The sequence below is a fragment of the Phocoena sinus genome, chromosome 4 (genome assembly GCF_008692025.1).
Source record: "Phocoena sinus isolate mPhoSin1 chromosome 4, mPhoSin1.pri, whole genome shotgun sequence".
NCBI lineage: Eukaryota > Metazoa > Chordata > Mammalia > Artiodactyla > Phocoenidae > Phocoena > Phocoena sinus.
The window spans coordinates 28,652,935-28,680,149 of NC_045766.1; the positions used below are offsets into that span (position 1 = coordinate 28,652,935).

Here is a 27,215-nt window from a genome sequence, read left to right on the forward strand (position 1 = left end):
AGCAATATTTGAAAAAATTAAATAGTAAAAAATATTTAAAGACACAACATATGTTGCTCATGTATAAATAATATGAATAAAATAGTACTTTATTTGCATATTTGAGTTATAAATTTTTAAAATTTGACTTTTATGCTTTGTTCATTCAGGAAAAGCCAATTTGCCAACAAAGTCATCCTTAGTTGTTAATGCTTATTTTATCCTCTAAATTGTTTCTTATTTTAGTGTGTTTGAAGTATATTTTAGTGAAATATAAATCTCTTTGCTAAGAAATATTTGAGAATATTATCCTCACAATAAGATATTTGCTTTATATGAATAATGTATGTACATCCTGTAAACCTTCAAGTCATAAACAATGCAGAAAATAGAAAATGATGGATGGGCTGCAAAAGATTCAAGAAAACAATTATAATAATAACTATTCTAATCTTTAAGATGTGCCAAAGGGGAGATCCAGGAAATTACCAAGAAGTTAACATCAATACTGGGAAAGAAAAGAACAAATAATAATAAAATTGATCAGGAAGTACTTAGGCAAGAACAATTTAATGAGCAACTGGCAGCATGAGTTCATGTAGAAAGAGCGTGGAATACAAACCAAACAGAAAGTGACTACAAGCAGAGTCAGCCAGAGAAACCTGAATTTGTCTATTTAAAATTATACCAATAGCCATGTGAAAAACTGGTTTCAATTAAAATAATCCTATAAGAATTAGTATAAAATTAACTTTTGACTGATATATTAGAAAAGACAGCACTTAATTTAAAAAACTTGCTGTTCAGAAGATCTCTTCAACTCAACCACGCCTCCACCACTGAACTCCAAATGATGCATAGGATTACCAGTGGCATTACTTCAACATTCACACTTCATCTCCCAAAAAACAATTGATCAAACCTTGCTAATAAGTGGTTTGCAAGCCAGCGAAATATGGACGGCTTTGTGAATGCCTCCAGCATGAAAACTAGTGTAGATGAAATCCTGACAAGATGACAGCTGTTAGCAATCAAGGCGTTGCATGTGAGTGAATACAGTTTGACTTTTTAAAACATAATTTACTTATGCGTAAGGAAGTATTTGGACTGCAGGGTTAACCTGAAGATTCTAAATGGGCCAGGAGAAGTTTATACATTAGTTGCCTCTAACCAAAGGAGCTCAGATCAGCTATAAACATCTCCGCTCTGTCAAAGACATGCCTTTCACTGATCAGGGAGGAGCCTTCTGCCTGGACCAGGAGGAATCACGCAGCTCAATCAGCAGGGCAGGAGTCTGCCCTCAGCCAGCAGGGGTGTCCTCAAGGTGGCCGGGTGCCAGAGAAGCGTCAGCCAAAGTGGACAGCTTGTTATCATGACCTCTGTAGTGAGTAAAGGACTGCCAGCATGATTGTGTGAATGAACTATTTGACAGTAAAGAAGGGACCACCCACCAAAATTGAACCAAAATAAGAAATATGGTGGAAAATATTTGGATTGTATTCTGAAGACAATGGGAATTTAAATAAAGCTGGGACAACCTCATCTCCTTATCTTTCCTCAGCCAGTTAAATTCAAACACAATTTTGCAAATGTCACCCATTTTTCTAGAATTTTTAATCTGAAAGTCTGCTGAGTTCTTTATATGGGTCAAAATATACCCCCTTTGCCATCCTAAATACCTACCCTTGTTCTTCCCAGATACTTTATTTCTCAGCACCTCCATTTTTTAGCATTTACCATATAAAACTTCCTTCTCTTAAAGTTAAGTGTTTATGAAATTATACAACTCTTAGTATATCAGTCCCTATATAGAGCATGATGTATTTATTCAATGTTTATTAACAATGATGTTCACAGATTTGAAACACTCACATATTACCACTTTCCAGTTGGGAATTATATTTGTGTGGTAAATAAAATGTTTCATACTTTCCTATTATCTATCAACATTTTATTGGTGAATACAGTAACTTTGCTTTTTTTAGAAAGTGAAATTAATTCTATACGAAATTGATCCATCTTCATTTACTACATCTGACTTCATTTCTATCGTTAACAATAGCTTTATTCCTACTAGTTTTCTCCTCTTTCCTCATAAGCATTGAAATAATATTAAAATATATAACTCATAGTTAAAGCAAAATATAACTTGAATAAATGTTTTATTCTTTTAGAGTCTTCCAAGCCTCTACAAATTTTATCACATTCACCAGCTTATTGGACAATATCTATTGAATAATATCCTTATGCGCTGGTGAGTTACAGAACCTTGCAAATATTCATTCTCCATCTTTATAAAGGGGGTGATAAGAAATAGTAGAAATCCTGTCTGATTAATGATCTATGAAGTTTAGAACTGTTTTTTAAAAATCAGTTAGGTTTGTAAAACAGAAAATAAGAGGGGTAAAGCAGCTGTTTACTCACTCTACATACTAGTTTCTGCAGTATACTATATGGACAACTGAAATAAATCACCTGAGATATAGACCCTCATTATAATACATGGCATTGTAAAACTCAGTTACACTTAATGAGGCGATGTACATGCCCCAGTCAAGAATGCTCGACAATTGTTGTTTGGTTGTCATATTCATCTCTTTATATTCCTGTAAAACTATTTAAAGCAGGGATACCAATTTTGGTAAAGTATATTGAGTAAGACAAATCCCTGTCTTATTAAAAGCATTTCTTAGAATAGTGACTGTATTTGAATATTTTGACATCATACATATGTAGAATTATTAGGGTTAATTTTTTTTAAAAAAAAGATAAAATGTATTGAGTACTAACTACAGACCAGGCACTGTTCTATTTGCTTTACATTAATTAATTTGTTTAACCCTCATCTACACTGAATTAAGTGCTATTCATACCCACATTTTGCTGATAAGTAAGCTAAAAGATAGGAGATTAAATAACTTGCCCAAATTCACACAGCTAGTAAACAGGATATTGGAAAACCCTTATTTTAAGGAAAGATCTAGATGTCAGCTGTCTTGGCCAAGCTCCACTGATGTCTCTAGAGATAATGGAAAATGGGCTCCGGTCTCTGAATTCCTAGTTAACATATCTTCCCATAAAATCATGCTACTTCATATATTCAAAAACAGTACAGGTATAGGTGCACTCACAGTGTTGAAGCCATGGGGACTTCAAGTTTAGTGTCAGCAAAAACTGTCCACAAAAGGTGCCCCCTGATGTTCCCTGATCTCCAAACAGTTCCTGTGCTAAGTTCCCCGCCTTCTTGTTCATTCTGCTAACTTTTTAATGGTGATTTAATTGTTATGTAAAATTTGGATAATAGAGACAAACATAAAATATAATTTAAAAGTATCCATAAAAGGGCTTCCCTGGTGGCGCAGTGGTTGAGAGTCCGCCTGCCGATGCAGGGGACACGGGTTCGTGCCCCGGTCTGGGAGGATCCCACATGCCGCGGAGCGGCTGGGCCCGTGAGCCATGGCCGCTGAGCCTGCGCGTCCGGAGCCTGTCCTCCGCAACGGGAGAGGCCACAACAGTGAGAGGCCCGCGTAACGCATAAAAAAAAAAAAAAAAAAAAAGTATCCATAATCACTACATTTTTTTTTTTTTTTTTTTTTTGCGGTATGTGGGCCTCTCACTGTTGTGGCCTCTCCCGTTGCGGAGCACAGGCTCTGGACACGCAGGCACAGCAGCCATGGCTCACGGGCCCAGCCGCTCCGCGACATGTGGGATCTTCCCGGACCGGGGCACGAACCCGTGTCCCCTGCATCGGCAGGCGGACTCTCAACCACTGCGCCACCAGTGAAGCCCCAACATTCTTCATTTAGAAGAAACCACTGTATACATTTTGGTGAATATACATCTAATTTTTTTTCTACGCATATGCATGTGAATGTGTGTGTATACATGTGTGTGTAAGTGTATGTTTTAGTTAATTTGGATAATAGTGTACATATTGTTCAATAAGCTGATTTTCGCTAATTTACATATCATGAATATTTTCCATATCACTAAATATCCTTCCACATTACTGTCAATGGCTAAGTTCTATTCTAGATGTGCCATAATTTATTTAACTAACCCTTTATTTAGGGGACATTAAAATTTTTTCCAATTATGTACTATCATGCTTAACAATGTAAATAACATCCTTGTACATAAAGCTTTGACTATACCCACGATTATTACTTAGAATAAATTCCTGGTTGATGAGGGTACGCAACAATCCTACAGTATCAAATATATATTTTTTTCTGCTTCTGAGAGTACCAACTTACCTACTACCTTGCAAAAATTGAATTCCGGTGTTATCTTTTTTCTTTAATCTCTGGTGATATTATAGGTGAAAAATTGCACCTTGTTGCTTTAAATTTCATTTTTCTTACTTTGAAGACTAAACATTTGTTTCATGTTTATTGGGCACTGCACTTCTTTTCCATGTCCTGTCGAATTTTTATTCCAGACTGATATTCAGAGTTGAGTCTTTCTTAGATGATCTAGAATCCGACATGAGCCAAGCCCTGGCCTCAGCAGCAGTGAGGCTCTGCATTCCGCCTTTGCTCACCTAGCGTTTCAACAGCCCACTGCCCTTTCCTTCTGTGTTCCCACTTCCAGCTTCAATGGTGATGGCTCACTCTGATTCTGCCTCACATGACGCATACAGAGAGGAAAGAGAGAAAAAAAGCCTACACCTTGGTCCACTGTATCAGAAGACTTCATTTATATCAAAATTTCAAATTTTAAATACCAGAGACAAATTTAATCCTTAGAAAGATATCAAGGAGTTTATCTCTTTTTTCAAAGCATCAAAAAGCCAATACATCCCTGACCAGTATGGAAAACTGCCAGTTCCTCACTAAAAATGACTGCCAATTACTAAGCACTTTACTATGTACCAGGCACAATAATAATGATGCCATTAATTTCTTGGAAACTTGTCCTTCTCATCTGATTGTGTCTGATGATGTAACATCCCAAGGAACGAACCCCACCCTTTTGAGAAATTTCGCCCAAAACAACTGACTTTGTAACAAACTTCCAGTCTTCAAAACTATTATTTCTAAAATCAAGGTGAAATTTAGTACAGGTGTGACTATGGTTAATGATTTCTAGCACTAAATAGGTTTAAAAATATAAAACTCTCCTGATTCTTAAATAATAATCACAGGAGCATTTCCTAATATCACTCACAGACTCTGGAATTTGTCACCTACTTTTGGCTTTTCTACACAAAGTCTTGTGATAAATGATTCCAAATATCTGATACTATGAGGCAAGTCCTCCAACTTTGTTCTTTTTCAAGATTGTTTTGGCTCTTCTGGGTCCCTTGCACTTCCACATGAATTTTAGGACCACCTTGTTAATTTCTTCAAAAGCAGCCTGTTGGGATTTTGATATGGATTGTGTTTGCTCTGTATAATACTTGGAGATTATTGCTATTTTAACAATACTAAATCTTCCAATCCATGAACATGGAATGTCATTCCGTTTGTTTAGGTCTAATTTAATTTCTTTCAACAATGTTTTCTGTTGTCAGAGTACAAGTTTTGCACCCTTTTGTTAAATTTATTCCCAAGTATTTTAATATTTTTGATCTATGGTAAATGCAGTTTTTTCTTAATTTCATTTTTGGATTGCTCATTGCTGATGTATAGAAATACGACTGATTTTGTATACTCTTCTTGTATCATGAAGACTTTCTGAACTCATTTATTAGCGCTAATAGCTTTTTATTGATTTCTCAGGATTTTCTAAATACAAGATCATGTCATCTGCACATAAAAATAGTTTCACTTCCTTTCTAATCTGGATGCCTTTCATTTCTTTTTCTTGCCCAATTGCCCCAGCTAGAACCTCTAGTACAATGTTTGATAGATGCGTTGAAAGCAAATAACTTTGTCTTTTTCCTGATCTTAGATGCAAAAACATTATCTTTCAACATTAAGTATGATGTTAGTGAGTTTTCATAGATAGACTATACAGTTTGAAGAAGTTCCTTTCTTCTTCCTAGTTTGCTGAATGATTTTATCATGAAAAAGTGTCAGATTTTGTCAAATCCTTTTCTGATTTATTAAGATGATCCTGTGGGTTTTGTCCTTTATGAATATGGTATATTACATCAATTGATTTTTGGTAAACTAATCTTGCATCACTTGGATAAATCTCACTTGGTCATAGTGTATTATCCTTTTAATATGTTACTGGATTTGATTTGTTAATATTTTGCTGAGGATTTTTATCTACACTCATATGGAAGATCTGTAGTTTTCTTTTCTCCTGACGTCTCATCTGGTTTTGGAATAAGGGTGATACTCGCTTCATAGTGTGAGTTGGAAAGTGATACTTCCTCCTTTGTTTTTTTGGAAGAATTTATAAAGAATTTATATTAATTCCTCCTTAAATATTTGGTCATACTTTGTTTTTTAACTTTTTCTATTTTTACATTAAAAAAAAATGTAACTCCAATAGCATGTCCGATAGGAGGAAATGAATGTCCACCCATTCACTCTGTAACAACCCTGAGGTTAATCTATGGATCTATGATCCACAATGGTATTGTCAAAGTTTGAGTCACTCCCAGGGAAGAGAAAGAAGTCCCCTAATTAGTCCTTAGAAGTTTCCCAAGTTTTAAAAAAAAAAAGTAGAGGAATGATCTCGGTGTGAAAAGCTGCTCCTGCAACCGCAGCTCTCTTCCATTTCTCCACTCCCTCCCCCAATGCCGGGTTCTGGGCCTGGCACTCAGATCTAATAAGTGACAGTGGGGTGACTGTGGCATCATCCCGCTTCCGTCAGCATCTGGAGAGGAAAGGGGGTTGGGCCGAGAGGGTCTCTCGGGAGGGGCGGAGGAGGAGGGAGTTCAAAACACAGCCTCGCCCCTGGAACCCTCGAAGCAGCAACGCCCCTCGCTATAAATTTGTAGCTGCCTTCGTAGAGAATGATTCCAGCGCCTGTCAGCCAAGGGCCCCAGGCAGTGGGCTACTGAGCGCCTGGGCGGACGCAAGACTAGCAGCTCTGCCGGCCCGAGGCGGCGATCCCTGGGGAGGAACCCGAGCGGACCCCGAGAGTGAGGGCGCACCCCGCACCAGCGCCACCAGCTCGGCCGGACGTGGGCGCAGCGTCCCGAGTGGCGGTGAGTGGCGCGGACTGCCCTGCCAGGCTTGGGGGCTGGGGGCGAGGGTAGTCAGTTTCCTGCCGAGGTGTGAACTGCGGGCGCTGGGCCGGGAGGCTCCCGGGGACGAAGGCGAGAGCGAGCTTAGTTCCAACCGGCGCCCACCCCGAGCTGGAGGCCCTTCCCCAAATCAGAGGAGGGGCGTCTGAGTTGGGAAGAAACAATTTGAGCTTGTTTGCCGCATGCCCCAGAAATTTCACTCCGATTTGACACAACTCTATCGAGTACAAGCAAGGAATCTGCAGAAATGGGATGCAGCCAAGTAAACTTTCTTCCCGACGCTTTTAGCTAACTCTTGTCTTTTAAATGTGACCTGAGTGTATGAGTCCGCGGGGCGTCCATTTAAAAGTTGTGCCACTTCTAAAAGTGAAGTTGAGTGTCCGTCCCCTGCCTTCCCAGGCCTCGCACCAACAAAGCTCACCTCCCCCATACCCCTCTCTGCAAACCGTATCGGGGGGTCCTTGGCACAGGATGCCGTGCCCACATCGAATTAATTGGGGAGGGGAAAACCCGGGGCTTCTCCACACCCCAATCCCCACAGCTTTGGCCAGGGCACGTTTGTAACTGAGGGGAATTCTAGGAGAAGCTCTTCTGCTTCCAAGACTGAACAGAACCTCTTGCTGGCCCCTTCCCTGCATCCACCTCTCTACCTAGCACCCCATTCTCCAATTCTCTTAAATATCCAGCCCAATCTCTCCAAAGTGCCAGATGCTTCGTCTCCAGAAGCATCTCCTGCCCTGACTTTGGGCCCCCATTAGAGACCTGGCTATTGAACCCATCTGGGGCCTCTGTACCTAATCTTTGTTTGCTGATGGCTTCATTAAGAATCAAACACTCACTAGCGGCCCTCTGGAGCCCTCTCTTCCTGGTGAACGTTTGGGTGCTCACTTTCCGCTGGGATCACATTTTCGACCTGCTGCATTTACTTCCAGTGTCATTCCTGGAGGAGAAAGTAACAATGAGGCAGGGAGGAAATCTGGCACCCTGCTTCTCTGTTTTATAACTTTTTTGAGCAACTTCTATCTCCTCTTAAAGGTGCCTCATCACCAACATGATTCTCTTGGTAGTTACCACCCAAGGATCCTGGGTCTCCAAGGTTTATTCTCCTTAGCATAAGCAGTAACACCTTTATAATTCTTCTCAAAAAAGGAAACTGTCTGTTTCCCTTGTCCCCTGCAGTGTTTCCCTAGCTCTAAAGGCCCCACCGCGTGGATAATCTTTCCTCAGGCTGTGGTGGAGTCCACCACCCTTTTGGAAGACAGTGCAGGAGCAGGGAAGCACAGAGAGCTGGGGATGGAGACTCCCACTTAACTGGCCATGTGCTGTTAGAGTTATTTCACAACTCTGAACCTCAAGCCCCCGCCTGTAAGTTTCCCTCCAGTGATAAAATTCCTTGATTCCTTTTGTTTCCTAGTTATTGCTTAAAAAAATAAAAGCCTAAAATAATTACCCTTTTATAGCCCATGTCTGTGGTCCTCAAAACTGTCTAAATAGCTCTCCTGGTAAATTGTCTGGAAAATCATTAGGTCCAAGTGTCCATCCCCCAAATTAGAGTTGGCAATTCCTACAACCTGGCTTAAGGCTCAGGGAGTGGCCCCAAGTTGCTAGATCTCAACATTTGTTAAAGTTTCATGATTGTTAGTGTCAAGTCTGTTATCCTACTCTTTTTCCCCCTTTTTTTCCCCTGACTTCATTGTTCTTTGTGCCCATAATGAGGCCTTGATTTCTAGCTCGGTTCTTCTTTGATCTTAAACTGAATAAACTGCTCCACCATCCAGCTCGGAAGAAAACTGGTTTTCTTCCACTGATGCCAAAGGAAGACTTGTCTTCCTTGAGTTTTATAAAGTGTCTTTCAGTCACTGTTGCTTTGGCAACGCTCTGCATCCCAAGAGCTCTGAGCTTCAATCTCTCCTATCACTCTCTCGCCCTGCTTCAGTGTTCAAATTGTGACTTTGTGAATTGTTCAGGTTTCTTACTTCTTCGTTTTTTCTTTTCCTACTTTGGGTAAGAACTGTGTGTGTATACCTGTATATGATTTGGGGTGATTTTGCTGCTGCTGCTTATAACTGTTGTTGCTGTTACTATGACTAATTGCTTGCCCTATGCTAGAGGGAAAATAATGAAAGAAAATTTAGTCTGCTCCTTACCCAAAGCCCAGGTAAAATACTTAGCTGAGAAGGAGTTTGAAACTCACAGTTAAAATGCGTGATGCACGTCTCCCATAGTTTTATCTGTGCTGTCACACTGTCCTTTTCATGCAGCTGGTAGTTGCTGTATTTTGCTCTCAAATTTGTTACAGGGACCAAGATCAAGTCCCATCACACTTAGATGTTTTCGCTGCCTGACACAGGCTCCTGGTCTTCAGCCCCAAGCTCGCTAGTTGACTTGGTCCTTTTCCTGCTCAGTCATGACTGAGCAATGCCAGAGATTCTCCCAAGTGGGCTAGCAAATTAAGAAATTTATTTAGAAGTTTGATGTAAATCCAAGTGTTGTGAAAATTAAAAAGCTGTCTTGAAGACAGCCTGTGGCAATAAACAAATATAGAGCCAGAGCAACAAAATATGACAAAGTATCCAAGGCTGGGTTAGGAACACTCTTCTCCCACGTTATCTAGCAAATTGGAAAAATCAGCTTTCCAACTCATCACCACTGGAAAGTACTATTATTTTCTTCAAAATGCTTATAAGCTTTCTCTTTCAAAATTGCCTGAAGTCATTGGATTACATGTGTTTCTCTTCATGTAAGTGTTTATTAAAACAGTATACTAAAGCTCCCATAAACAAAAGTAAATTTTGTTCCATTTCCAGCCTTAATTTAGCTATCACTTTACATTTTCTATTCTTCATCATGATATGAATTTTAGCTACTAAGACTCAACTTTTCAGTGGCTTAATACACAAAGCCATCTTAAATCTAGGAGTATCTATAGAGATTTAAGGTACTATTCAAATGATTTGGCAAATGACTACCATTATCCTATTAAAGCTCTAAAATACATCTAAAATAAATCACAGCAAAAAAATTATATAAAGAGCTATAAATTTGCCAGATGTTTTGTTCGTTGGTAGTTAATGACAAATTTGACGATTAGAAAATGAAATATATAACAATCATAAAAATGATAAGTGAATTTTAACTGTGGTTGTATTAACATTGAAAGTTTTTCTATCTGATTTTGATTCTTTCTCTTGATAGTAGATGATCACAGAGGGAAAAAAATTCCCTTGAATATGAAAACCAAAATTTCTTTCAAAATATTTTACTAACGAAGTATGCACTATATACTGTAAATGCTGTACAGCTGCTTTATACTATTGATATATTATTTTTATAGCTCAATTTAGAAGAGTTTATTTTTGTTTGTCTGGTTCCTAAATAGGTGCATCATCTAAATGTCTTAAGTAGAAATAAGTGTCTAGAATCTGCCCATTATGGTTTGATTTTTCTTCCCATACTCAAAAATATTTTAAATTGTGTTGCCAATCTCATATTTAATTACTTTTCTAACACAAGTTGGAAAAATGGGTAAGAAATAGACATGCTTTATTTTTCATAATCTCATTGTGCCTTCACATTCCAAGTCCCAATTCCAGGTGTCCTTAAAACTTAAAATCATAGAATTAATAATCATTCAGTTTGGGTCAACTTTTATGGGATTTCTTGTTCATTTTATATACATAAACGCTGCTTTGTTCCTCAAATGATGTTAAAATCTCATTTAGATCAATGAATTAAAGTACTTTGACTAGTGAACTTCAGACTAAGAATAGTAGAGAATACACATTTGGTTCTGCACTTTTAAAGAGAGTTAATGATTGCTAATTTCCCCTCTAAGTTTTCTTTGGCTATTTCCCATTTTATATTAATCAGGGCTCCTCTTATCTACCTTGGAAAATGAAGAATTATATCTACGAAATATATCAACAGTAGTAGAAGATACTTAGAGGGAATTCAATGGATCTGATATTAGGCCCTGAGGACACACCAAAGTATAAAAATGGTCTTTGCCCTAGAGAGATGTTGGTCAAGCTAAGTACATATTTAGATATGGGTCTCTTTAATCATCTCAATGCCACTGGGGTGGGAAGCCATTTAGAAACAACCCTCCTCCCTCCTACCTTTCAGACTAGGTGGAATGTCTAATGTGGTTACATTGTTTGATTCTAGCCATTTCCATAATAACCACTACAACTTTCCTTTCCCCATGGGGTTATAACTCCTTTGATTGTATGCACCACACCCAATTGCATCCTTGTATTCTGTTACTAAATGCTCCACAAGTCACTTTCTTGCCTGTTTGTTCTTGGCTAAAGCTATGGAAAACATAAAATACATTTTCAGATCCCTATATTGTAGAAGAGAAATGTTAGAGAGAAACCACTTCCTACTACACACAATAAAATGACTTAAAATTGATGCTTTAGTCTTACTAATTGAGGAACTAAGTATTAATACCATTCTTTTAGTCTAAAGCTGTAATGGCAAGGGCAATGTAGAGAAAAGAGTAAGAAAAGGAGAAATGAAAAAGAATAAAAGGTTGAAATATCAAATCAGTGGTTCTTCAGGCTTTAGAGAGCAGGTAAGGCAAGCATATGACAATCACCTGGGGAGCGTTTTAAATCTGTACATATTGTCTACACTTCCCTTTTTCCTCCTTTCCCCATTTCCCCCTATTGAGAACCACCACATCTATTACAAATTAGAACCAATCTTCCATAATTACCTCAAGTGTCCAGGTCCAGAGACTAGCATCATGGGCATCACCTGGAAGCTTATCAGAAATGCACACTTTCAGACCCCACCCAGACTCACTGAATTAGAATCTGCATTTTAACAGGATCCCCACGTGATTCAAACGCACATTAAAGCTAGAGAAGCACAAGTGGACAGTACCTCTGGCTTGTTCAGAATGATTACCTAGAGGTTCTTTCCTTGGCTTTTTAATAAACAATTTTAATAAAGCTAACATTTATTGAGCACATACAATGTGCCAAACAATATTCAGCCTTTAAATACTGTGTTTTATTTAATCCTCACAACATCCCTATATAATAGTCACTGCCTTATCCCCATCTTATAGATTGGGATACTGAGTAATAATGAGATAAGTAGCTTACCCAGATGTGGTAACTGGTAGAGTCAAGATTTAAACATAAATGTTGATTACTGTGCTCTGAGCCACCACCCACACTGTCTGCTCTACACTAGGCTGCCTGCTTTTGAAGGCCAATTAATTATTTGATAATTTATTTAAAGTTATAACTGGAAATCAAGTTCTGTTTCCCTCATAGCAAAAAACAAGATGTCCTCCATTTTGGTTAACATTTGCCTGTCATCTTACCTTTAACTGCAATAATGAAGAATTCTAGAAATTCCTTCTTTAGTTGGGAAAAAAAAAATGAAAACTATGACAGCCCATTATTTAAAACTTAAGGTTTGATATCTCTATTTTCCCATAACTTAACCTGAAATTTACTTTTTTTCCTTACCTTTTTGTGTTCTGATGAACTTTTTTTTTAAAGTACTTGAATTAAACAAGCCATTTCCTACATATATAAACTGTTCATCTTTCCAACTCAAATTATATATCACTCTTTCAGCTTTTAATATAAACACTTACTTACCTATAGGCATAGTTTACAAAACTTTAGCTGAATATAGTTACTAATCAGTCAGTCTGCAAACAAGGGTGACTTATTTTAAGCCAACGACTCTCCAAATGATTTAGTCTCTGAAAGATTTCTCCCAATACATATAGATTGAGAGTTGTCAGTTGGATCTGGTCAAATGTCTGTTGCTTTGACAGGGCCTCACTGATGTTGGTCAAAAGATTGAGGTGATGGGCTTCCCTGGTGGCGCAGTGGTTGAGAGTCTGCCTGCCGATGCAGGGGACACAGGTTCGTGCCCTGGTCGGGGAAGATCCCACATGCCGCGGAGCGGCTGGGCCCGTGGGCCATGGCCGCTAAGCCTGCGCGTCCAGAGCCTGTGCTCCACAACGGGAGAGGCCACAACAGTGAGAGGCCCGCGTACCGCAAAAAAAAAAAAAAAAAAAAAAAAAAAAAAGATTGAGGTGAGTCTGGGCTCCCTGTGATCATGTTTGAGAGGAGAGGTGTGTCAACGGGACTGAGCAGCCATGATTTTCTCCGTGATAAAGGGACATCCTTAGGAGACAGAATTTCACCAGCTGCTGCTTAGATCTAGAACTTTCGGCAGTGCTAACAGTACAGCGTCTACCTTGTAAGTTATGGCTGAGGGCGAAATCAACCCAGCGGTGCCATAAAGCCAAGTAGCAAGGGAACTCGTGCCCAGGAGACATCCTGCATGTTAGCAGGCAGAGTTTAAGTGCTAATAAATGATAACGTACTAGTGATTCTCTTATGACCCTTTAGAGTCCTGCTTGTCTCACTAACCCCAAATATCTGTGACTGTGGCTGAATATAATCTGCACCAGGTATTTTCCTAAATAAATTGAAAAAAAATCTCACAGCATTTCTTCTAGTAAACTTCATTCGTTTACAATTTTATTATCACACACACTTTTCTTCACTTTTTGACCCAAACTCTTCTTGTTATACAATTCAAATGCATCTTACATGCTTCTGAATTATGTGGGTTGCTGCTAGAACAAGAATGGTCCATTAACCCAGCTTTAATAATCTAATTTTCTTTCCATTCAAATGATGTCATGTCACATAAAACACACTGTACCATGATGTCTTCCAGCACTTAACCTTCACACAGTTAATTACTGCCACTTTATCAGGAATGGAAAAGAATCTGATGTGATTCCTACGTAATGATCTCCTGAATGTGTCCTAGTGTTTGATCTACTGGGTTAACAGAATGGATTTTTGAGAGAAATACAAATCTACTCTTTTAATTCCCATTACATTAAGCCATATGATGAAACATTATATAGTCATTATATATTTTTATATAAATATATTTTAGAACATTTAGTGACAAGGAAAGATAATCACAAGTAAATATAGCAACATATAAAACATAAATCGAGTGAGAGCCTGTGTGTGTGTATGTGTTTGATAGATTCTTGTCAAGGTGCCATTAAGGTCTTACTTGGGTCACTGGTATTCTAATGAAAATAGTTTAGTTATATTAGCACTGATTTGTGAGTAAATCACTGATATATTTTTTAAATGCCTGCATATTTGCGGAACAGATAAAAAATACCAGGAAAAATATATAACAAATCTTAAATGCTTTTGAGGATTATTAAGATCAAGGCTAAGATCAAAGGTGACTTTTTTCTTTCCCCCTTTTTTTTTTGCATGTGCTTTCAAAATTTCCTATAATGAACCTCTATTATACTTCATACTTGCTGTTTATCTTGGAATTTCTTTTCCTTTCCTTCCAACTCACTCTAGATTTCAGATTGTAGATGCTACTGTTAACCCTCTGGAGAATGATACTGGCAAGTCAGCCCTGTCTCTGTTTTTTTTTTTTTTGTCCCTAAGGTACACTAGAGCCTTACAAGAATCCACAGATTTTACACCAGAGTGGTATTTTATAGGAAGAATCATCTAATGGGAAAATCTTTGCTATAACACCAAAAAATTGGGATAAAAATAGATACTTCTAATGCCAAAATTCTCCTATATCTCCTGTTATCACAATGTGATAGTAAAGCTGGTGTACATTGTTGTTTAAAAAAAAAAAAAAGCAACCTCTACACAGTCTTCTTGAATAACTCTTTAACTTTAAAAAATTTCCTACTTAAAAAAGTCCCCAAATCTATAATGAAAAATATTGATGAATTTGGCTACATTAAAAAGAATTGAAATGGTTGTATATTAAAAAGCACCATAAACAAAGTCAAAAGATAAACAAGAACTTGGGAAAGCTATTTGCCACACATTACATGTAAAACGCCCATTTTCAACATGAGCTCTTTAAAATGAGAAACAATGAACAACCCAATGGAAAAATGAGCAAAGGCCAAGACTGGGCAAACTAGTAGAAAAATGACTACAAAAAATAAGAAAACAAAAAGCAGCTCAACCTCATTCATAACTAAAAAAATGCAAACCAAAACGAATATATACTTTTCACTTATCAGACAGAAAAAAATTTAAGATTTGATACAAGCCAGATTTTTGGTTTCATAAATTCATGTAACCTTTATAGAGGACATTTTGTAAGTATCTTTCAAAAACTTAGAGTGTATAAACAATTTGCATCAACAACTATATTTGGAACTTATTCTACTGATATAATCATATAAGTACAAAAATGCGTATGTATAAATATGATCATTGGGCTTTTTTTTAAGCATCCAAAAAGGGAAATTGGAAAAAAAAAAAACAACCTTACAGCCCATAATAGGGGCTGGTTAAATAAATTATCATATTTCAGTGCAATGAATGGAATACTATATAGCTATTAAAATGAATGAGTTAGATTTATGTATACTGATGTAGAAAGTTCTGCTAGCATATTATTAAGTTTAAAAAAAAGGAAGCAAGGCACAGAACATATAATGTATAAAATGAAAAAACACGGATATACACATTTATATGCATGTACATACATTTTTTAAAGTACTAGAGGGGTACATAAGAAACTATTAGTAGTAAGTATCTCTGGGAAGTCAATCTGGAGAGACAGAGTTAAGAGATGTGTACTTTTGTTTTATATGCTTCTGTAAGTTGTCACTTATATCACATGCATCTATTACTGCAATGAAAGATTACAACTGAAAACATCTTTTTAAAAGATCCTTTTTCAAAATTATGGTAAAATAACACTTGTATAAGCTCTAGAATCATAGCAAAGTTTAAATGTAAATTCACAAGTAAAAATCTAATCTATTAGGATATTTCTTATATTTAGTAGTTATGTCTACAGAAATGCCTTAGAAGATTGCACTGTTTTTGACCCAGAAACAGTCTTTTTCTCCTTCTCTAGCGTTCATGTAAAAGGGTGTGAGGGAAGATGTCGACTATAAGCAGGAACAGGACCAGGTCAGCCACTCAGCAGAGCCCAAGTCTATATAAGGAAGAATATGTTCTTGATGTCAACCAGATGGCTTCATTACCTTCAAAAACTTCCTTAAGATGTAGCGTTAATGCTTATTTTATAAATTAGAAAATTAAAACCTGACCATATTCAGTGAATCTCATTAATCTTTTTTTTCTTTCCAGATTTGATACATGTTAAATTGGTCTAAAATGGCTGAGGTTTTATCTGAATAAGTCACTGAAGCCATCCCAGAAGGTCTACATCCAGGTAAATGTCTTACACCTATAATGCTGTGTCTGTCAGTAGTTTTCTCTAACGTGTCAACAGTGAAGGTAGCACAAAAAGCCACATATGCCATTGTCAGGTGACAGAAACAGAGGAGGCAGAAAAGAATGAAGTGCCAGTCTCACCCCATCCCTTCCAATATACAGCTGAAGAACATATATATTAATATGATTTTCAATATAAACAGTCTCAGAATTACCAAGATATTCATGTATTGATGATAAACCATGTGAGAGATGTGCAAACCCTTGGCGAGGATCTCCTCATGGTCATAGGCGATTGCTCTGAGCAGTGCGTTCCATGCTACGTAGGGCTTTAGTAGGGCCAGGAGGGAAATGACTGTGCTCTCTCATCGGCCACCAAATGGGGAATCGGGGCTCTGTGATGCCCCAGCACTCACTTCTAGAGGCGGGCATATATCTAAACACCATAAACCTTGAAACTACCTGCTCACCTTCAGAAAACCCGAAAGTCTCAGAGTCTCATTCTTACAAAAGTCTCCCTTACGCCAGTAAGATATAGGAAAAGGGGCTCTGAAATTGGATATAGAGGTACCCTTTAATTCCCATGCAGGTTAGCCCTCTGGTAGATGTGAGTCCTGTGGAGTCACACGGCAGGGCATTACACTCAGAACCTCAGAGGGCAGCTAGAGACTGCTCTGTTGGTCCAACTCCCATCACATAGGCCTGAATGATATTTTTCATAAAAAGACTCCTGGATTTACCCGGCTAGCAGGACTTTTTTCTCCTGACGTAAATTCAGCTCAAAGAACAAGCCCTCAGCTTCCCAAACTAACAGGGGAGACACTCCCTAGTTCCTCCAAGGAGAATGAAAAGAGTAGCTTGTCCCATTCTGAGTATGTTGTGATTGCATTTTATCAGAGTAGAAGGTAGATAAGATAGGTGGTGGGTTACATATGTTAGAGGCGACTAGTCTTTTTGATTGACAAGTAGGAAACCCTTGCTGGAAGGCACTCCACAGTGGTGTTAGGAAACTATTTAGGACTGCTTTAATCTTGGAGACAAAAATAGTAACATTCTACAGAGTTCTGACACTGGAAATCTTTAGGGGTTTTTTTGTGAGGTGTAGTTAAACCTAGGAAGCATAGCTGTGCATGTTTTCAGCAAAAATCCAGCTCTGGAAAACGTACATTAAAATCTATTGAATCAGTTAGGAAGACACCAAGACTGGAAGCTTTCTTTTGCATCCTAAGAGTACGGATCAGAAGGAACTCTTTGTCTGTAACACCCCATCAGCCTTAGGGCAGAAGAATCAGGACAGCAATACGGGGGGCTCCTACTGGAAATGATTCTTAGACCATCCTCTCTTCTCTTGTATTTTCGAAGCCCCTCGGGTTCTGATTAACATTCCCATATTTGTAGCAAAATTTTCCAAATAACTGTGACATTTTGCTTACAAATAAGAAAACACTGAACAAAAACATTGTGTAAAATTTTAAACTTTTTCAAACCTTTAAGGTTCAAATGAATGAGCAAAACATACTTAATTCTAAGACTTTTTTGTTGTTGTTAAAGAACTAATGCCATACCAATTCTGCCACTAACTAGCAACTTTGCCTTTGGTTTCCTGTGAAAGAATCTTCGAGGCCCCATCCCAATCCATGGTCACTATACTGAAATACAAATAGTGTTTTCCAAGGGCCTTCTGAACTTTGTATTGTCACTTTAAAACTTTCACCAACTTACAACTACAGAACTTTGATCTCTTATTGATTTAAACCAGTAATGTGTAAACAGCATTTCAGAGCTTGTTTTATTGAACCAAAAATATTTAGGTTGAAATCTACTTATGAAAAATGGGAAAACCTGGTTCGGACATAGAATAAAGAACATGTTCAGTAGCTTAAAATCTTTGGTAACCATTTGCCCCATGTGGCTATTTAAATTAATTACAACAAATGAAATTAAAAACCGAGTTCCTCAGTTGTACTAGCCACATTTCAAGTTCTCAATAGACACATGTAGTTAATGGCTACTGTATTGAATGGCACAGATATAGAACATTTCTATCACTATGGAAAGTTCTATTAGACAATACTATCATAAACAAACTATTAATAATGCAGTGGACTTCCACTGCTACTTGGCAAGAAAGTTTTGTGCTCTTTTATACTTATTTGGAAATTTTAAAGTATTTTTTAAATTCCAGTTTTCTCAGTTGTAGGTTATCTGGTGTATAGTTAGTTCTCACAAGCCCCTTTTCCTTTTTCCTATTTATTTGCCTGTTAAAATATGTGGAATTAAATGTTTTACTTAAATATTTATTTAAATATTTTATGTACTCTTCTAAAGTTAGAGGTTTTCATTTCCTTAAAAATTGTGAAAAGTGGTACACACAATTATGTTGAGCTAATACATGGTTGTTGGCTTTTTTTACCTGAATCATTGACATCTCCAAGTAAGAAAAAACTAGAAAAGATGTAGGATCATTTTTAAGGCCAATATTTTTTCTTTATTGTTGATATTCTGTAAGATTTTATTTTTCCTACAATGATAGATGTGTCTCAATGATACTGACTTTAAACTAAAGTTGATTTACATTTTTTCAGCAATTGGAGAGCCAAGCAAAATAACTATTAGATCATTTATTTCTTTTTATCTTTTTTTATGGAAATGTGTAGTATTTTGATTTCAAAATTGTATGTATCCCAGATAACAATATTTTGTTTATCATTTTAATTAATATAATCACCCCCTTTTACAGTGTATTCTTAAACTTCTTAGTCACGATTTTTCCACTAATACGATCCTGTTATTTAACATCAGTCTCAATTACTTTCCAGTCACTTATACCTAGTAATTCAATTAAATTTGGTTCCTGGACTAACGGTTGTACATTACACAAGGCAAGAAATTTAAAACAAATTTATCTTTGAGTTATTGAAGTATCAAGGATTTGAGATAGCTATATAACTAGCTGTGAAAAAGGCATATAAATATCCAGCCAATATTCCCTTTACAGATTTAATAGTATCATTTTTCAGTGAAAGCATAAATAATGGAAGTTTGGACCCAGTTTGGAACTGTTAAATATGAATCTGAGTCTTACCAATGAAAAAAAGGCAAAGTAAAGGTTAGCCACTTGTGGAGCTTTTTTTTTTTTCTTCAATAAACCAAAAAATAGCTTTCTTTATAGAATAACAGGTTTACTCCAAGTAACCTATTATTCACACAGTTTATCTACAGTAACATTGTTCCTAGGTTTAAATAATATAGATAGATATGCTCAACATACAACTATTAATACTTTTAACAATTAAAAGAGCTCAGAGAATTACCCTCTAAATTTAGAGGTTCTGTTTTGCCAGCAGGAAGAACTTTTCACTAGTACCAAAAGTGCTGTCCTCCTCTCCCTTCAACTAGCTAGTCATTCCTTTTAAGACTCTTGAGATGATTTGGATATATAGGAGTCATTTCTTTTAATTCTAGGAAGATCTAAGATATCTCAGAAATGTAATAGTACAGTACAGACCTGGCAGAAGGTAACCAGTTATCTGGAACTAGGTCTTTGGCATCTTTCCAGATTTGGAACAAAATACTGGACTCTCCCTGGGCATCCATGAGACAACAGGAGCAATGTCATACCGCAAGTCCAAAATCCAATCAGGAGCAGACTTCCTTCTCCTCTTATCCAGGCGAAGCCAAAATACTTCTGCATACAGCATGGGCCACCATAAAAAGCAAACAAAGCCACTGTAGATAAAACCAAGCAGTGGGTAAGGCTGTCTTTTGACCTAGAGTCTGAACCCTGGCTCCTCAGTGATGCTCCAGGCCAAAGAGCAAGAACACGATGGGCATTTTGCTGCCTCTTGGTCCCTCCAGTGCGGTCAGTGTACAGAGCAGGAGGATAAAACAACTCAGTATCTTCCTGAACAATGCAGAGAAGGAAATCCAACCTGCTTTGGCAGTGTGAAAGCAATGCAAATTTGAGTCATTGATGACCATAGCTTCTTATGTGATATAGAAGTTTATTCTGTAACACTAATGGCCCAGCCATATTTTATTCAACTCTAAACCATTAATGAATGCTCATCTTCATTTTACATAGAACGTATTTATCTATACACAACTGAACAAATAGGGAATGTTGGAAATGGCCCTGTGAGAAGTACTGGCCCACAATGCATCTGCTTGATTTGGGGCATTTGAAGTAGTTAGTATAGGTCCCTCTGGATTTCTGCTAGAATGTTGATTTAACTAGATCAATGAACTAGACACATAGCATCTGAATTAAAGAGTGAGAAATACAATATGAACCAATTAAGTGAAGGAAAAATTTACTATGAATAAAATAATAAATGTCAATAAATTTAAAAATTGACTTCAGTTTCCTTTATATGACAAATGTAACAGGTCTAATTTGACATCTTAAAATGAAGAGATCTATGTGTAATCTATTTTGTGATTTTTATCTTCTTAGGAGTATGTTTTGATATCTTTAACCTTCATATTTAATTTTTTTTCTTTTATCAGTTTCTATGGTGTAAACATCCATCAATCCATATTGGTTGACACACACACATATATATATATATATATATATATATATATATCTCAAGAGAAAGTAATGCTGCAATCCTTCTCAGCAATTTATTCTAACAATTAAGAACCCTTGGGGCTTCCCTGGTGGTGCAGTGGTTGAGAGTCCGCCTGCTGATGCGAGGGACACGGATTCATGCCCTGATCCGGGAAGATCCCACATGCCGCAGAGCGGCTGGGCCCGTGAGCCATGGCTGCTGAGCCTGCGCGTCCGGAGCCTGTGCTCTGCAACGGGAGGGGCCACAACAGTGAGAGGCCCACATACCGCAAAAAAAAAAAAAAAAAAGAACCCTTAAGCTAAATAGAATAATTCATTTCACAGGAAACTCTTATTCAATATGTATAATTAGTTTTAGTTAACTTTATTAATGAAATGCTGCAAATCAATTAGGTTTGCAATAATCAGATCCCAAGGACCCAAGAGGGGCCGTTTCCCTCACAAGAGGGGAAGGTGATATACAATTTGGTTGGGAAGCAAATGTAATTAGATTTGATCAGTTGAATATTCCTGTCCTGATGTGGAATTAGGCACATACCCAAGCCTGAGTTTATAGTTGGAAAGAGGTAGAAAAAGCAGCATGACTTAGAAAATGTCTTCATGGTCCTACTGACCACAAACTAACAGCCAAAGTGGGCCTTTGAAACCACAGGTAGACAGGTTTTCTTCCGACAGGGCTATGTTTACATTTGTTTTTCAAATCTGAATGTCTTTAAGTAGAAGAGCACATGAACTCAACTATTTGTCACTCCTTAATGGCACTTCACGCATTTATCTAACTGCCTAAATCCTGATGGCATTTCAGTTTGCAACTATTGTGACCTAGAAGTTTATTACTGAACAGGTGTGGGGTAACTCTAAAGTTCCTTTCTTCTGACTCTAAAATAAGAATATCAAAGAAATGTCATGGCAGTAAAAAAGTCTTCTGAATGAAAGTTATATTAAACACAAGGTATTCCTATTTAGGGCTGCAGTTTGCAACAGATTCTGCTGTTATTCACTCAATAAGTATTTTTATTGGACACCTACATGCCAGTCACTATTTTCAGCATTAAGGACAAAGTGTGAGCAAAGCAGACAAAAATCCCTACCCTCATAGAACTTACATTCTAGTGCATGTAGACAGAAAAACAAGTAAAGTGTATATGTTGGATGGCATGAATAATGGAAATAGAATGTGGAAGCAGTGAGGGAGAAGGGCACAGTTTGTAAAGGGAGTTTAGGGAAAGCCTGCTTAGTAAGAAGGAAGGAACTATGTGGACATCTGGAGGAAGATGGCTGTATGGAGAGAGCAGAGCAAATGCAAAGGCCCTGAGGCAGCACTATACTGGCATATTCGAGACACAGCAAATAGGCCAGTATCCAAAAAGCCAGTATTCAAGGGTATAAACTGACAGGTAGACTAGAGACATATTTAGAATGGATGCTAGAAGAGGGGAACAAATGAAATTTTTAAACTGAAATGGTTTAAATATTTAAAATGCTTTGAAATATAGTGAAATATTTTCACACAAGAGATTTTAAAAAGAAGTCAGGTCCATGATTCAATCCCCAATGACTGGTTCAGTAGCCATCATGGTCAGGGGCTACGTCTAGAACTCTAATCACTAAAAATCTGCATTTGATGTCAGTTCCTCCTGGACAACCAAATGACTTGTTTGTCACCTTTGGTAATACCCCAAAAACACTTTGCCTATCACTGACCTGTAATCCCATGTCTCTGGGCCTGAAAATAAAGCTCCCTGCAACAGAGTTAGTGGTGCATGACATTGCCATTAGATTATTTTCAGTGAAAGCTTTGCCTCCTGACACAAATGCACTGATGAACTTAATAATTCCTGGGGCTACCACTGAATGCAAAATGACTTCATATACTGGTTATTCCATTTAAATTATTTTATCTTCAAGTCCAACAAAAAGAAAATTCTAAATAAAAAGATACATTTGGGATTGCATATGTGGCATCCATCCACATAAATCTGAAATAAAATTATTTAATGGAAAATTTCAAATTCAGCCACCTCTAAATATGTAAGATAGTCTGAATGAGAAGGAACAATTCTGACTTTGTATTTTTTTTTTAGTGGTACTGTTTTCTCATAATCCCATGCCTTTTTCCTGTCCTGCTATTCTTCAAGATTTCCTAATGAGAATTAGAGAACAGGCATATTTAACAATCTGTATTTGCAGGTTGTAAACAAGAAAATGAAGACTAATAGTTTCTCTCCTGCTAATTTGATTTTCGACAGCTCCTCTCCTACCAGCTTAGGCAAAGGACTTAGTTACTATTTCCAGCAGATGGGGCCAAGGAAAAGACAATCATCTGTGATGTCATGCTTCCCCCAAATAGGCCAGCTGCCTTTCAGGCCTCGGTTAGAGACTTCTAACCGAAGAAATGAGAAGTGATCATGAACAGAACGAGGAAAAAATGCAATTTTCTTTATTCTAGAAAAACAATACGCAGTGGCTGGTTCACAATGCTACAGTAAAACATTTTCATACATTTCTCCTGCACATGTGGAGAATTATAAGGTATGCACTTAGAAGTAGAAATGCTGATTTGATTTCCAAAGTGGTAGTGATAGAAGGAGGCTTCTGGAAACGGGGTTGTGCTGAGTTGACAGAAAGGTAAAGGATTCAGTCCTTAACTGGTAATATGTGACTGGCTCTCTAAACTGAAATATAACCCCAAAAGAACTTCTTCTGGTACAATTCCAGGTCCCAGGGCTAGTTAATGGTACAAATATTTATATACAACTATACAGGAATGTATTTCCCAGGACCCCTCTTATAAAATCAGACATCTCATAAAATCAGCCCTGCAAAAGAACTAGAACATTCTGAGAACATACAACACGTAACTTTAAATGAGGAAATTTCCTTTTCTCATGCAAAAGCATGAAAGTTGGTTTGAATTGACATGGACTTCTGTCCAGGCCAGGGCCTGTGATTTCAGGAAGCATGTATCTCTTTTGAAACTCTAGTGTGTCCTTGGAAATGGCTGCGTAGAGGCCAAACTGCCAAAGTCTATTCCTTCTCCTCTGAGTAAAATCTTTTAGTTGTATGTCAGTAGCTGGTCTTCGTTCTCCTCAGTGCTTGTTGCAAAATACCACAATTTTCATTCTAAACCCCAATAGTATTAGGAAGACAAGTTGAGTTAAAATAATGCCTGTAATTTAATAAGTATTCTGTCCCTAATAAAAAGCTAGTTGGTCACAGCTTCGTTCAAATCCCTCTCCCCCAGATTTTTCTCCTGAAAGGAGATACTAGACAGCATTTTAGGTAAAACAAACTTTCGTCAATCGCTAAGGATAAGGTAATAAAAGGGTTGAAAATAGCATTTTAAGCATCATGTTTTTTCTTTAAATTCCCTGAGGTTGAACAGATTCTTAAACTTCATTTCTTTAACTGCCCTGAAAATAGTTTGTCTCTAGTTGACTCTTATTCAGGGCAATGTTATATCTTCTTAATCTAGTAGGGTCACAAATTTAAGTCATCAACCTGAGCAAGTAATTGAAATGGTACAATCTTCTCACTCAAAAAAAATAAAAAATCCAGGAATGAATCATCCTTAAAACTCTCCCAACTTGCAGTCTAGTTTCATGGGTGAAAACTTTGGGAGACCAGTTTGGGAAGCAACCAGAGCCTGGTAGTTTCATACACTTGATCTTATCACCTTCTCACAACAACACTTAAAAGTAACTAGGATTAAAAAAATAAACTTGTTATTTAATATGGTAATAAAGTGTTTTTATGTGGAAAAATAAATAAATAAAATAAAGTATACCTCAGTAAACCTGGAAAAAAAAAGTAACTAGGACTATTGCCATTGTATTATATTGCTATTTTTTTATTTTATTTTTTTTTTATATTGCTATTTTTTTAAATGCAGACACAAAGAGAATGTAATAGTTAACATCTATTAATTGGACACTTAGTTGGTCAGGCACTGGTTTAGTCACTTTATCTCCATTTTCTTAATTCACAAAAACAAAACAAAACTGCAAGCTAGGTTTTCTTACTGGCTTCATTTTTTCACAGACAGTGAGTCTAAGGGGCCCATCTTGCTAACCAATACCAGAGCAATAACTGAAATTTTGGACTGACTCCAAAGCCCTAGTTCTCATTTCTCTCCCAGATGTCACCCATCAAATTCTTCAAAGCCTGAGATCTTCCTTTTTTCAATTAACTGCTACACTAGCAGCATTTTTTTATGTATATGTATACAAGCGAACACTGTGCTAATATTTAATTATAGGTTTATACTGATGTTGGATGCAAGTATAAGCTAGCATCATCTTGAATGATAGTAGAAGAGTCAGGAGCTCTGAAAGTAATGTTCAGGATTAGGTAAAGCAGGTATTTTTCTGTCACATTTCAGTGAGAAAATTAATTCATATGCCACCAGCCATATGCAGAAATGCAACAGGAAATGAAAAACTTAACTACTTTAAATAATGTGGTCTGCAATACAAATTGTTGCACTGTGAATTCGTTTCCTTCTGCTGTAGAATTGATCATTTGGATTATATAGGCAAGCGGTGTAAGACATTACTAAAATTATCCTTGAATCCTAGCTTTGAGATCTATATAAAACACTAGGCAGTTTCCCTGAGAACACATAGAAAACACTTTTTTAAAGGATTGGGATGGGTTATTTTCCCTTCTGTTAAATATTAGCCTTTGAAATGAACTCAGATGATCTGCTAAATAACATTTGCAAGTTGTGTTTTAATAAAGTGACAGACTGAGAGAGAAGCCACACTAGACCTGCTTATGCTTCTGGAGGCGTTACAGACCAGGAACATTATGCAATAATGCCTTTTAAAAGAAGGGAGCCACTTAGCTTTACACCTTGCCTGGCAACAAATGTAGACACTTACTCCAAACTTGGGGGTAATTAGAATCTATGAAAACCCAGCATCTAAATCCCAAACCCCTGGTGCAATACATACTCAGTAAATTACCGTTTTTTACCTCTAGTATTTTCAACACTTTCATTTAAGTATGTGAATATATGAGTGTGCGGTGTTTTAGGAGGCCTGCTCTATAATGCTATGGAAAGGTTTCATCACTATTAATCAGGTATGCAGTAAATGGGACACCTCATTTTTTCCGTTTCTGGAAGGCTCAGAGCCTTTGCTGCTGCTGGCAGAAGGCAGACCCCAATGCATTATGCTAGTGAAAAATCCCCGGCAAACATGGAACCCAGTGAAAATGTGGGAGACACAACTTGCAGTCGCTACCACTGGCAATCATCGCCACTATTACAGCTTTAATCAGGCAAGCCAAGGCTCATGCATTTGTTTATAAAGTTGCAGCAAAGCCTTATAAATTAAGCCTGAAAGAACATTAAGATTTGGTCTAATCTTGGATCAACAAGAAATTCTTATTTAAAAGCCTTCATAAAAGTAGTCAGATTGGTGTTTTAAGAACTAAACCGAATTACACTGCTTTAACGTTTCTTTTGTTGCAATAGGAAAATAAATGCTTTAAGAATTAAAGTTAAAACACAGAGATCTTAAAATGTGTTGGAGGAAAAACTACAGAAGATAAATTTGTTCCCTGGACTTGTAACTGGCTGTTGATTTCCGGGTTTCTGAGTGTGAAGGTGTACTGTCTCCTGGACAGTGCAGGGAAGACTTGGTACCCTTCTGAATGAAAGGGTGCCTATTAGCTTTTCTCCTTCACTTCCTAAAGTGTTGTGATTTTTATTCCCTGGTGTTATGTTTTTAAAAGATTTTAAAACATAGAAATAGGTGTTGAAATTGAGAGCTGAAAGTCTCAACCAGTTGGGTATGATTTTTTTAAATAGGTAATACAGACCTCTAGTGGTTGAACAGTTTGAAAGCCTCTGCAAGAAGAGGAAATTGTGCATCAGGTGCTTGCATTTTTTTTTTTTTTTTTTTTTTGAATTTTTGCGGTACGCGGGCCTCGCCCGTTGCAGAGCACAGGCTCCGGATGCGCAGGCTCTGCAGCCATGGCTCACGGGCCCAGCCGCTCCGTGGCATGTGGGATCTTCCCGGACCGGGGCACGAACCCGTGTCCCCTGCATCGGCAGGCGGACTCTCAACCACTGCGCCACCAGGGAAGCCCAGGTGCTTGCATTTTAAAGAGGCAAAACTGTTGCTAGTTACAATTACAATGCAAAATTCACATAGTTCATACAAATCAAAAAAAGGTAATACTGGGCAGCAAGGGAAGATGGAGCACTTCCCATCCTTTTAGGTGCTCTCAATTCTCCCAAGACAAAAGCAAGGACCCCTCC

At 37.5% G+C, this 27,215-nt stretch overlaps 1 protein-coding gene across 2 annotated transcripts in view; it reads left to right on the forward strand.

Annotated features, from left to right (window-relative positions):
* Positions 1 to 6,913: 6,913 nt before the first annotated feature.
* The window catches only part of AGTR1 (angiotensin II receptor type 1), a 44,023-nt gene continuing 23,721 nt past the window's right edge, over positions 6,914 to 27,215 (forward strand). For both annotated transcript variants that reach the window (XM_032631679.1, XM_032631681.1), the window contains exons 1-2: positions 6,914 to 7,087; positions 16,288 to 16,372. The gene's annotated coding sequence lies outside the window, so the exon portion shown is untranslated. The remainder of the gene's footprint in view (positions 7,088 to 16,287; positions 16,373 to 27,215) is intronic.